Source organism: Ambystoma mexicanum, chromosome 2p (genome assembly GCF_040938575.1).
Source record: "Ambystoma mexicanum isolate Mex_15411 chromosome 2p, UKY_AmexF1_1, whole genome shotgun sequence".
Classification (NCBI taxonomy): Eukaryota; Metazoa; Chordata; class Amphibia; order Caudata; family Ambystomatidae; genus Ambystoma; species Ambystoma mexicanum.
In genome coordinates this window covers 810,890,167-810,902,661 of record NC_090923.1, presented here as the reverse complement: position 1 = coordinate 810,902,661, position 12,495 = coordinate 810,890,167, and the positions used below count along the sequence as shown (strand labels likewise).

The 12,495-nt window shown below is 44.1% G+C and overlaps 1 long non-coding RNA gene across 9 annotated transcripts in view; it reads left to right on the top strand.

The window, feature by feature from the left end:
• Positions 1-12,495, top strand: part of LOC138566816 (uncharacterized) — a 355,734-nt gene that overhangs the window by 253,567 nt on the left and 89,672 nt on the right. For 7 of the 9 annotated variants that reach the window (XR_011302025.1, XR_011302019.1, XR_011302021.1 and 4 more), the window contains 4 exons: positions 1,843-1,939; positions 3,724-3,867; positions 5,373-5,516; positions 6,780-6,876. This is a non-coding gene — a long non-coding RNA (uncharacterized lncRNA). The remainder of the gene's footprint in view (positions 1-1,842; positions 1,940-3,723; positions 3,868-5,372; positions 5,517-6,779; positions 6,877-12,495) is intronic. The other 2 variants (XR_011302022.1, XR_011302026.1) reach the window with 2 other exon arrangements.

Genomic DNA, 12,495 nt, shown 5'->3' with positions numbered 1-12,495 from the left:
CAGCCAGCTGTAGTAAACAAAAGCTACCGCTGGGTAGCTTTCCCTTCATTAGTGCTGTACGCGGAGGACGGGGACCGGAGACCAGAGCAGGAAAGCTGCAGCTGAATCTCGGTAAGTGCTATTTATTTTTTTTTAAAATAATCACTAGCTGCGGTTTTTTTCTAGGTTTTCCGGGCTGGAAGAGCCCGGAAAACCTAGAAATAAAACCGCAGCTTTAAAAACGTTTTATTTATGTTTGCGGTCGCTTTTAAAGCGACCGCAAACATAAATACAACGTTATTGTGTTGGAAAACGCTGCGGTTTTTCTTTCCAAGTTTCTCTGGCTCCTCCGGCTCGGAGCCCCAAATGGGAAAGCAGATTCAGGCAGAAACAACGCAGCATTACGGAAAACAACCGCGTTGTTTCTGCCTGAATCTGCTTTCCCTTTTGGGGGTCTCGGGCTCCCCACGGGGAGCCCGAGAGCCCCACATGGCAAAGCAGATTCAGGCAGAAACAACGCAGCATTTAGCATTACCCATTTGGGGCTCTCCGAGAGCCCAAATGGGAAATCAGCTGTAGGCAGAAACACTACGCGGCATGTAAACACAACCGTGTTGTGTTTCTGCCTGCTGTGGCTTTCACTTTGGGTCTCCGGTGAGCACCGGAGACCCAAAGTGATAGCCAGAGCAGGCAGAAACACAACGCGGTTGTGTTGGAAAACGCTGCGGTTTTTCTTTGCGAGTTTCTCAGGCTCCTCCGAGCCGGAGGAGCCTGAGAAACTTGGAAAGAAAAACCGCAGCGTTTTCCAACACAATAACGTTGTATTTATGTTTTCGCGGTCGCTTTAAAAGCAACTGCAAACATAAATACAACGTTTTTAAAGCTGAGGTTTTATTTCTAAGTTTTCCGGGCTCCTCCAGCCCGTAAAACGTAGAAAAAAAACCGCAGCTAGTGCTTATTTTTTTAAAAATAAATAGCACTTACCGAGATTCAGCTGCAGCTTTCCTGCTCTGGTCTCCGGTCCCCGTCCTCCGTGTACAGCACTAATGAAGGGAAAGCCACCCAGCGGTAGCTTTTGTTTACTACAGCTGGCTGGCTTTTCCTTCATTAGTGCCGCAAAAGCCAGCACAGGAGGGCATCCATTTCACAAAATGGATGTGCCCATGTGCTTGCTTTTGCGAATTTTGAGCTTGAATAGCTCAAAATTTTACATAGGAAGTTTTAAAAAAGAGAATGCTAGTATTTTTTTTTTATGTAACATGTTTTACTAGACCATGCCTTTAATTGCTGTCATGCACTTGATTATTCAGTTTTAGACTTATTGGCGAAGCCACTGCTTTTCAATTGTTATTAATATTAAACCAGCACATGTGAAGCTTATAACACAAAAGGAATCTGCCGCAGAATTCTTCATTTCTTTTAAATATTCAATTTGTACTTTAATTACCATCTTGGATGGCCAGTCGCTTGCAGGATGTTGGCGAGAGTGTGTAAAGTAATTGCATCTTTTCACAGCTGCCAAATGATAATACATTGGTTGGCTAGAAAAGCTGCCAACATGTGGCCGAATTGTTCATTGCTCGTAGAGGAAGAATGAGTATTGGACAATTTTGTTTAATTTTCTGTATGCTCGTACTTATTACTGTTTGTTTGCCACACATTAAGAGGCATCGCCAGTTTGAGTTGGTACCAGTTTGTTCGCAATGACATGCAAACTTGTTGTTTTGATAATCCCGACCATGTCGCAATCATTGTTTCCACCTTATATTTCGAACTACTTTATGATCAGAGTTTTGCAAGTTAAAGTGTTGCTGCTTTACATCTCGCCTTCACCGGTTTCTACTGTCTTCTCGACTCTCCTAGTGGGAACCATTTGTATCCAGCGGGCCTCTGCTGAAAAGAACATGTAGTCAGCATTGTAGATCTCTCTGTGGTGGACGTATATCGCTGCAACAAAATGGTGAGATTATGCCTTACGTTTAGCTGTTCTTGTTGAAACAGTTTGCTGGATAATGACTGGAGTTTCAAATATCCGTAGTAATTTGATTTGAAATATATATCATTGATGGCCTCAGGTCTCAAAGTTCAGGCTTAATGGCAATTAGATTAGACATATACCAAAATGTGTGTGAATTGTGTAGTTAGTTTTCCTACATGTGGATAAGGAAAGGGGCTGGGCATTTATTCTAACTCCAACACATGCTAGAAATGCATTCAAACTACTATTTGGTGACTAAACATTTTGCACTTTAAGTGATTGATAAGAGAGGGTTTTATTGTTTCTAAGTAATGCGTCTCGACTTTATAGCTTATTTCTTGGGACCACTGTAGAGTAAAAAGTACAGGGACGGAAAATTGCTGTATGTGGCAGTGTCCCTCAACCCCACAGTTCTTGGGTTTTTGTTATGGACGGACGTGTTTTCACACTCCTTTGACATGCCTTATCACCCAATGCAGAGAGAACTCGCAAGGGAACTCAACTTGCAACTAGCCTATTTTGCCTGAATATTTTTAAAAGACACCATCTTCCTTCGCCCCTTCTTTTATTAGTGTCATGGCTGGGGATGATGGAGCCATTTGTTTTTCTCTCGCATAGGGATGGCCAGTGGGCATAGGGTTGGTATTCAGTATTTATAACAGTGAGCAAAAAGTGATGGCAGCAAACTCTCATCTCAAAGTGGGAAAAAACCACAGAACAGGTTATCATGCCATCTTCTTTCTGGAGGGGAGTGCCTGCTACCTTTTTTGAAATATTTGCAAGGAACTTGGGGTTGTTCACCCTGAGCTACCTGGGGGAAACCAGACGTGGACTCCCTGCTCGCTATGCTCAGAGAGGCACAGCTCCACCTCACTGATGAGGCCCAACAAGGCTGAAACACGTGTATGGGGTTACTGTTGGTACTCTTGTTCAGAAGGGAATTGCCATAGCATTTCGGTGCTGGACTGCCCATGTGGGCTTGACAAAACTGATATGCAAATGAATATTTCCCATCTGTGAAAGGTACAGTGAGCAAAAAGCGATGGCAGCAAACTCTCATCTTAAAGTGGGAAAAAACCACAGAACAAGTTATCATGCCATGTTCTTTCTGGAGAGGAGCGCCTGCTACCTTTTTTGAAACTTCCGTTACCATTACCATAAATTGCCCCTGGGACTGAGAATTATTTGGCTGCGTTTAGAAGCTCCACTACCAGATTTTGGCCTTTTTTGTGTGTATTATTGCTAATCATATTTCAGGCTCTGGATGGTCTGTGCCAGATTATTTAATAATATTTTATTGTGTCACTTGGTTGATTTTCACTTATCAGAATGAATCAAACATATTTGAAGTTTATAACTAAAAAAATGCATGTCTGGTAAAGTTCTGCATTACTTGTAAAGGGTACATTTGCACTTTAATTACCATCTTGCAAAGTTAGCCGCTTTCTTGATGTTGACGAGGGTGCATACATAATGTGCATTTTTTTCACAACTGCCCAATAAGGATATATTGGGTTGGCTGGAAAAGGTGCCGACATGACGGACTATTGTGTGATGTGAATATTGGACACTTTTGGTTATTGTTCTGTACATTATAATGAATTACAGCTTGTTACTTACTTAGTCATCAATTTGAGTTTATAATTCAGAGCATTAACAAGGTTGATATTTGTCCACCTTATATTTCTAACATTATGATGAGTACATGTGGTTTTGCTTTACAAATTGGCTTTACTAGTTTTGACTGTCTTCTGCCTCTTTCCCAGTGGGACCCATGTGCATTCAGGGTGTGTCGACTGAAGATAAATTGCTTGTTTAATTGTGGACGTGCTCTTTAGAGAACGGAATGATGCCTCTGCCGTCATTGTCCATCTCTCCCAACAATGGACATTTCACCCTGCAGCAAAAAGGTAAGATAACCTGCTATTTGAAGATGCTTTGTTGAAACAGATTGCTTGATAATGGTTTGTTTTAAATCAAAACTCAACCTGGTTCTACTACTGGCGGCCGGTATATCTAGGAAAAAAATCCTGCTTAATGCTATTTTCACTTAGTAAATTACAATGGAAAAATATGTGTGATTCGTTTTTTTTAGATGTGGGTCAGGACAGGGCCTGGTTATTGACTCTAATTACAACAAAAGTGTTAAAAAGTCAATACAGTTGTTATTTTTATAAATTAATGAACGTGGCTAGGGAAGGGATTGCTTCCATGCAATGCCTCTTGACATTTGGTTCTGTTTCTGGAGACGGCAGAAGAGTAAAATCTACAGTGAAAATGTGTGTGAATTCTGTAGTTAGTTTTCCTACATGTGGATAAGGAAAGGGGCTGGGCATTTACTCTAACTTCAACACATGCTAGAAATGCATTCAAACTACTATTTGATCACTAAACATTTGCACTTTAAGTGATTGATAAGAGAGGCTTTTATTGTTTCTATGTAATGCCTCTTGACTTTACAGCTTATTTCTTGGGACCACTGTAGAGTAAAAAAGTACAGGGATGGAAAATTGCTGTATGTGCAGTGTCCCTCAACCCCACAGTTCTTGGGTTTTTGTCATGGACGGACGTGTTTTCACACTCCTTTGACATGCGTTATCACCCAATCCTGAGAGAACTCGCAAGAGAACTCGCAACTAGCCTATTTTGCATGAATATTTTTAAAATATGTTGTTTTCCTTCGGCCGTCTTTTGTCAGTGTCATGGCTGGGGATAATGCAGCCGTTTGTTTTAATCTTGCACGGGGACTGGAGGTGGGCGTATGGTTGGTATTCAGTATTTATAAACTTCTGCTACCATCACCATGAATTGCACCTTGGACTGAGAATTATTTGGCTGCGTTTAGAAGCTCCACTACCAGATTTTGGCCTTTTCGTGTGTATTGTTTTTAATCATATTTCAGGCTCTGGATGGTCTGTGCCAGGTTATTCAATCATATGTTATTTTGTCAGTTGGTTGATTGTCACTTATCTTAAATGAATCAAACATATTTGAAGTTTATAACTAAACTATGCATGTCTGGTAAAGTTCTGCATTACTTGTAAAGGGTACATTTGCACTTTAATTACCATCTTGCAAGGTTAGCTGCTTTCTTGATGTTGACGAGAGTGCATACATTAATTAATGTGCATTTTTTTCATAACTGCCCAATAAGGAAATATTGGGTTGGCTGGAAAAGTGCCAACATGACGGACTATTATGTGTTGTGAATATTGGACACTTTTGGTTATTGTTCTGTACATTATTATGAATTACAGATTGTAATTTGCATAGTCGTCAATTTGAGTTTATAATTCAGAGCATTAACAAGGTTGATATTTGTCCACCTTATATTTCTAACATTATGATGAGTACATGTGGTTTTGCTTTACAAATTGGCTTTACTAGTTTTGACTGTCTTCTGCCTCTTTCCCAGTGGGAACCATGTGCATTCAGGGTGTGTCGACTGAAGATAAATTGCTTGTTTAATTGTGGACGTGCTCTGTAGAGAACGGAATGATGCCTCTGCCGTCATTGTCCATCTCTCCCAACAATGGACATTTCACGCTGCAGCAAAAAGGTAAGATAACCTGCTATTTGAAGATGCTTTGTTGAAACAGATTGCTTGATAATGGTTTGTTTTAAATCAAAACCCAACCTGGTTCTACTAATGGCGGACGGTATATCTAGGAAAAAAATCATGCTTAATGCTATTTTCACTTAGTAAATTACAATGGAAAAATATGTGTGATTCGTTTTTTTAGATGTGGGTCAGGACAGGGGCTGGTTATTGACTCTAATTACAACAAAAGTGTTAAAAAGTCAATACAGTTGTTATTTGATAAATTAATGAACGTGGCTAGGGAAGGGATTGCTTCCATGCAATGCCTCTTGACATTTGGGTATAATTCTGGAGACTGCAGAAGAGTAAAATCTACAGTGAAAATTGCTTTGCCTGGAAATTTCACTCAGTCATTCATTTAATTTATTTGGGCATTTAGGGACCCGGGCCTCATTATAAGTCTGTCGGTCCGGAACTCAGGGTGCCAGTAGTAACGTACCAGCATCCTTGCCGGACCGACAATACCTGCAACTCTCTTTTCCTAAATATCTTCCTTCTCGAGCTCTTTGCTCATCCGCCTCCAACTCCCTCAGGGTCAGTTGCTTCTCCAAGCAACGAGTTGGTGATAGATCTCTTTCTTCGGCTGGGGCCTCCCTCCCCAGGGAACAGCCTTCCTGAAACTTGAGGAGAACCGTCTCTGGTTCCCAAAGCACCTCAAAACCTTCCTCTTTGCTTCTGCTTTCTCTCCTCCTCTCCCCTGCTGAACTCCTGGCTGGAACTGTACTGGTTACATGGCCATCCTCTGTTATCCAGGTTCCCCGCCAGTTACACACCCGTACTGCCTCCCTGGCAACCCCCGCACTTGGGGACTGTTCTCTGTATCTCTGCAGTCCCCCACCAGCACTTGACACCTGATGTCTGCAATGACCCTTACACTTGCCGCCAGCTGACCTTACATCTCTCATTGTTTTATTATTCTTTTACCCCATGTACTGCACTGTCCTCACCCCCCTCCCACTCCGCACTTTTCCTCTTACCCATTCCCCTGCACTTGCACAATCTAAATGACACCTGGCCTAGTAGGATCGTTCTCTGTCTTCCTTCTGTTTCCCCCTCCCTTGTCGCATCGCGCCTTGAAACACTTGTGTATAGGCGCGTTATAAATGCCATATCATATCGTTATATTTCTAACTACTTTATGATCAGAGTTTTGCAAGTTAAAAGTGTTGCTGCTTTACATCTCGCCTTCACCGGTTTGTACTGTCTTCTCGACTCTCCTAGTGGGAACCATTTGTATCCAGTGGGCCTCTGCTGAAGAGAACATGTAGTCAGCATTGTAGATCTCTCTGTGGTGGACGTATATCGCTGCAACAAAATGGTGAGATTATACCTTACGTTTAGCTGTTCTTGTTGAAACAGTTTTCTGGATAATGACTGGAGTTTCAAATATCCGAAGTAATTTGATTTGAAATATATATCAGTGATGGCCTCATGTCTCAAAGTTCAGGCTTAATGGCAATTAGATTAGACATATACCAAAATGTGTGTGAATTGTGTAGTTAGTTTTCCTACATGTGGATAAGGAAAGGGGCTGGGCATTTACTCTCAATGCAACACATGCTAGAAATGCATTCAAGCTACTATTTGGTGACTTAACATTTTGCACTTTAAGTGATTGATAAGAGAGGCTTTTATTGTTTCTATGTAATGCCTCTTGACTTTACAGCTTATTTCTTGGGACCACTGTAGAGTAAAAAAGTACAGGGATGGAAAATTGCTGTATGTGGCAGTGTCACTCAACCCCACAGTTCTTGGGTTTTTGTCATGGACGGACGTGTTTTCACACTCCTTTGAGATGCGTTATCACCCAATGCTGAGAGAACTCGCAACTAGCCTATTTTGCATGAATATTTTTAAAATATGTTGTTTTCCTTCGGCCGTCTTTTGTCAGTGTCATGGCTGGGGATGATGCAGCCATTTGTTTTAATCTTGCACGGGGACTGGAGGTGGGCGTATGGTTGGTATTCAGTATTTATAAACTTCTGCTACCATCACCATGAATTGCCCCTTGGACTGAGAATTATTTGGCTGCGTTTAGAAGCTCCACTACCAGATTTTGGCCTTTTCCTGTGTATTGTTCTTAATCATATTTCAGGCTCTGGATGGTCTGTGCCAGGTTATTCAATCATATGTTATTTTGTCAGTTGGTTGATTGTCACTTATCTTAAATGAATCAAACATATTTGAAGTTTATAACTAAACTATGCATGTCTGGTAAAGTTCTGCATTACTTGTAAAGGGTAAATTTGCACTTTAATTACCATCTTGCAAGGTTAGCCGCTTTCTTGATGTTGACGAGGGTGCATACATTAATTAATGTGCATTTTTTTCACAACTGCCCAATAAGGAAATATTGGGTTGGCTGGAAAAGTGCCAACATGACGGACTATTGTGTGTTGTGAATATTGGACACTTTTGGTTATTGTTCTGTACATTATTATGAATTACAGATTGTAATTTGCATAGTCGTCAATTTGAGTTTATACTTAGAGCATTAACACGGTTGACATTTGTCCACCTTATAGTTCTGACATTATGATGAGAACATGTGGTTTTGCTTTACACATTGGCTTCACTGGTTTTCACTTTCTTCTGCACCTTTCCCAGTGAGAACCATGTGCATTCAGGGTGTGTCGGGCTGGTTATTGACTCTTATTCCAACAAACGTGTTCAAAAGTCTATACAGTTGTTGTTTGATAAATTAATAAACGTGGCTAGGGAAGGGATTGCTTCCATGCAATGCCACTTGACATCTGGGCCTCATTCTGGAGACCACAGAAGAGTAAAATCTACAGGGAAAATTGCTTTGCATGGACATTTCCCTCAGTTATACATTTGATGTGTTTGGGCATGTAGGGACATTGTCTCTGCTCAAACTCTATACTCGTATACGGACCAAAACAATTTGCAAACTTGCCTCAACATCCTTTTTTTGCTTGAATGTTTTGAAAGGCTGCCATTTTCTTTATACCTTCTTCACAAGGTTATGTGTCAGTGAGGACATAGGACCCAATTATTTATTCCCCATGGGTCTTTCTTGTGTTAGCATATAGGCAGGTATGGTATTGTGAATCTGTGTTACAAACCTCTATTTAATTCACCATAAGCTGTCTCTTGGCTGTGAATTCGATTGCATCAGACATTCCTCTGCCACAGTCTGATCTTCTCAAACATTTTTGGCTGTTGTGTTCTTAATTGTTGTCATGTACCTGATTATTCAGTTTGAGATTTTCTGGAGAAGTCAATTGTTATTAATATGAAACCAACACATGTGTAGCTCATAACACAAAAGAAATCTGCCGCAGAATTCTTCAGTACTTTTAAATATTCAACTTGCATTTTAATTACCATCTTGTGAGGCCAGCCGCTTGCAGGATGTTGGCGAGGGTGCATACAGTAATGTGCATCTTTTCACAGCTGCCCAATGATAATATATTGGTTGGCTAGAAAAGCTGCTAACACGTGGCCCAATTGTTCATTGGTCTTAGAGGAAGGATGAGTATTGGACACTTTTGTTTTATTTTCTGTCTGTTCGTATGTATTACTGTTTGCATCACATTTAGAGGCATTGCAAGTTTCAGTTTATTCCAGTTTGTTCTGAAAGACATCCACCCGGTTGTTTTGATAGTCAATGATCATCTCATGCAGCAAGATGGCAGTTTGAGGTTGTTGCTTCGGCCTAACAGAATCCTGTTTTAAAATAAATTTAGTTTGGTGCTGTTCTGTTGGTACAGGACTGTACCGTGCCGTGGCGGTGCACAGTTCTCCGTGGCCAAGCATCGGAAGAATCCGATTCTTCATTGCGCCGGCGCGGGATCTTGACCGGCTGCTGAGTGTGGGAGCGGCTGAACCCGGGGGACACCGTTGCATGAGGGGCAGCCATGGAACTGTGGGCCGCCGGCAAGATTGTCCTGCACTGGGCCATGGATAGCTGCCTCTTCGCTGCTACTGCAAGATAGCTGATCCCCGGCTAGTGGAGGGGATCCCGGGACCTCCAGCGCTGGATTGCAGATGCTCGACCTGGATTTTTTGGCACCTTGCTTGCCACGTACCGTGCGGCATTGGGACTGCGTCGGCTGTGCCCCGAAGACCCAGAGTGCCCGGGGGAGAAGAGCTACAGAACCCCAAGGCAGTGTGCAATGTGCTGCGTATACTAATACCAGCATTCCCGGCACCGGAGCTGGGGATCGCTTATTCATATTAGAACGGTAGCGGGAGGAGGGGTGCCCATGGGAGCACTTGGGAGCAGATCAGAATAATGGTGCTTGTACAGGAGGGGAGGAGAGCAGCGTGGCACCCCCTAATGGATGCAATCAGAAGAAGATGGCTGGATATGTGAAGTGCTGCATGGAGGCCGCAATGGGGAAGTCATTTTTTTTTTTGAAAATAGAATTTTTATTAGCATTTTTTAGGTTATTACATCATGTCTGCCGTTTCAACCACAAATTGTTACAGAGAAGAAAAAGAAACATTTTAATAATAACCCTTATCCTCCCCCCCAACCCCTCTTAGCCAGTGATCAAGTGTTGTTTTCTAAATGTCCAACAAGCCCTCAGAGTTTGTTCGTAGACTCCGACTGTCCATTTATCTTGTGCACATGTGTCATGGGCTCAGTTCGTAGGTGCCTCATTGAGGGGATCCCTTATAGATTGGTTTATGTTTGTGGGGCAACTTTTTGGTCGTGGTCTGATGACCAGACATGACTCCAGGTGTAGGTTCCTCCATTTAGGCCGGGCGTTCATATTTTTCAAAAAAGGGGAGCCAGAGTTCCTCAATGTTGGTACTAGACTCATCAAGGACATGATTCAAGAACTCCATGTCATATATGGCCCGCACCTTGGTGACCCATTCCTTCTCCTCGGGCATATGCGGGTTCTTCCATTTTTGGGTCAGACAGCACCTGGCTGCCACTAGCATGACCTGCAGCATGTGCCCCTGGGTGTCTTTGTGGTCATCCCCTACCCCAATCCCAAAGAGAATCAACCAAGGGCACAAGGGTTTACGGATTCCATCAACCCCCCTGATCCAGGACAGGACCTCCTCCCAGTACATCTGTACCCTGGGGCACCTCCACCACATGTGAATGTAATCACCCTTTGTTTTGCGACATTTCCAGCAGTGGGGGGTCGTAACCCGGGCTCATTCTGGCGATCCTCTGTGGAGGATAGTGCCACCTATGTAATACTTTTAGAGCTTGGTGGCGGTACTGAGGGGAGGTCGTTGCGCGGTGGGCTCAGATACACATCCTCGTCCACCTCTTGTCGTCTATAGCCGCCCCCAGGTCTTTCTCCCATTGCGTCCGTGCTGGCGGGGGGTCCCTTGGAGTTGAGAACAGGAGGAGTTTGTATAGATGGGATATGACCCCCTTCGAGCCCCGAGTGGAGATGATCATTTTCTCGAAGTCCGTTAGGTCCCTCCTGAGGGTGTCGCCCCATGAAGGCTCAGTGAGGACCCCCTTAAGTTGGAGATAGCGGAATGGTGACAGTTTTCCCAGACTCAGTGCTTCCTCCAGGTCCAGTAGCGGCATGAATGACCCTCCCTCCCAGAGGTGGCCCGCCCTGGTGAGACCAGCCTCATACCACCGCTGGTAGGCGGCTGGTTCGGCCACTTTATCTATAAATGGGGGAGCCCAAATACAGCTCAACGGGGAGGGCCAGGTTGAGAGCCATCTGTAGTAGCCTCCCTCCCTCCAGATAGACCACAGGACTCCCAACACCGGGTGGTTTATAACACTTCTGGGGACCCGTGACCTCGGGACCCATAGCCACTCATCAAGCGTGACCGGGGCAAGTAGCCTGTTGTCTAAGGCCACCCATTGTTTCTCTGTCCCGGGGTTAAAATGGTCTACGAGGATCCTCAATTGGGCTGCCCTATAGTATGTTTCAAAATCTGGGAACCCCACCCCGCCGTCCTCTTTGGGTCGTGTTAGTACGTCATATGAAATCCTGTGTTTCTTGCCAGCTCAAAGAAACCTGAGCAAGGTGCGTTTTATTGAATTTAAGAAGGTCTTGGGCACCTGGACGGGGAGCATCTGGAAAAAATCAGGAATTTGGGGAGGACCACCATTTTGATTAGGTTAAGACGTGCCATCCATGAGAATCCCGATCCCGCCCACCTCTCTATCCCCCTCTTGACTTCTGTCCATAACGGGGTGAAGTTGTTTGGAAAAAGGTCAGCGGGGTTGGCCGTGACCTGGATCCCCAAGTGCCGAAACCCATCTTTCTGGAGCCGGAGGGGTAGTTCCTCCACGTATTTTGTCTCTGCTTCCGATAGGTGACCCCCTACATATGCCACTGATTTGCCCAGGTTGACCTTGTACCCCGAAAGATCCCCGTAATGTGCCAGTCCCCGCATTACATGGGGAATCGTTAGTGAGGGATTGGTGACATAGAGGAGGGCGTCATCGCCAAATAGGATGATTTTGCAGTGGGAGTCGCCCATCCGCACTCCGCTGATCGATTCATTGTTCCTTACTGAAATCGCCCAGGGTTCCATGACCAGGGCATAGATCAGGGGGGACAGAGGACAGCCCTGTCTCGTGCCTCTCCCTAGAGGGAAGGCCTCCGATTCCATACCGTTAGCAACTACCCTGGCCGTGGGTGATGAGTACAATGCTGACGTCCAGCTCAGCCATCTCTGGCCCATTCCCACCGCCGAGAGGACCTCCCCCATGAATGTCCAGCTGACCCTGTCGAAGGCCTTTTCTGCGTCCAAGGCAAGCACCAGGGTTCCCTCATCTCGGGTCATCTTGGAGTTTAGCACGTGGAGAGTTTTACGCATACTATCAGAGGCTTGCCTGTTAAGTATGAAGCCAGCCTGATCCGGGTGGACCAAGCGAGGTAGGCATTTCTCTAGGCGGGTCACTCTGGCGAAGATCTTGGCATCAAGATTCAGGAGTGAAATGGGTCTGTAGAAGCCACACTCCTCCAGATCTCTA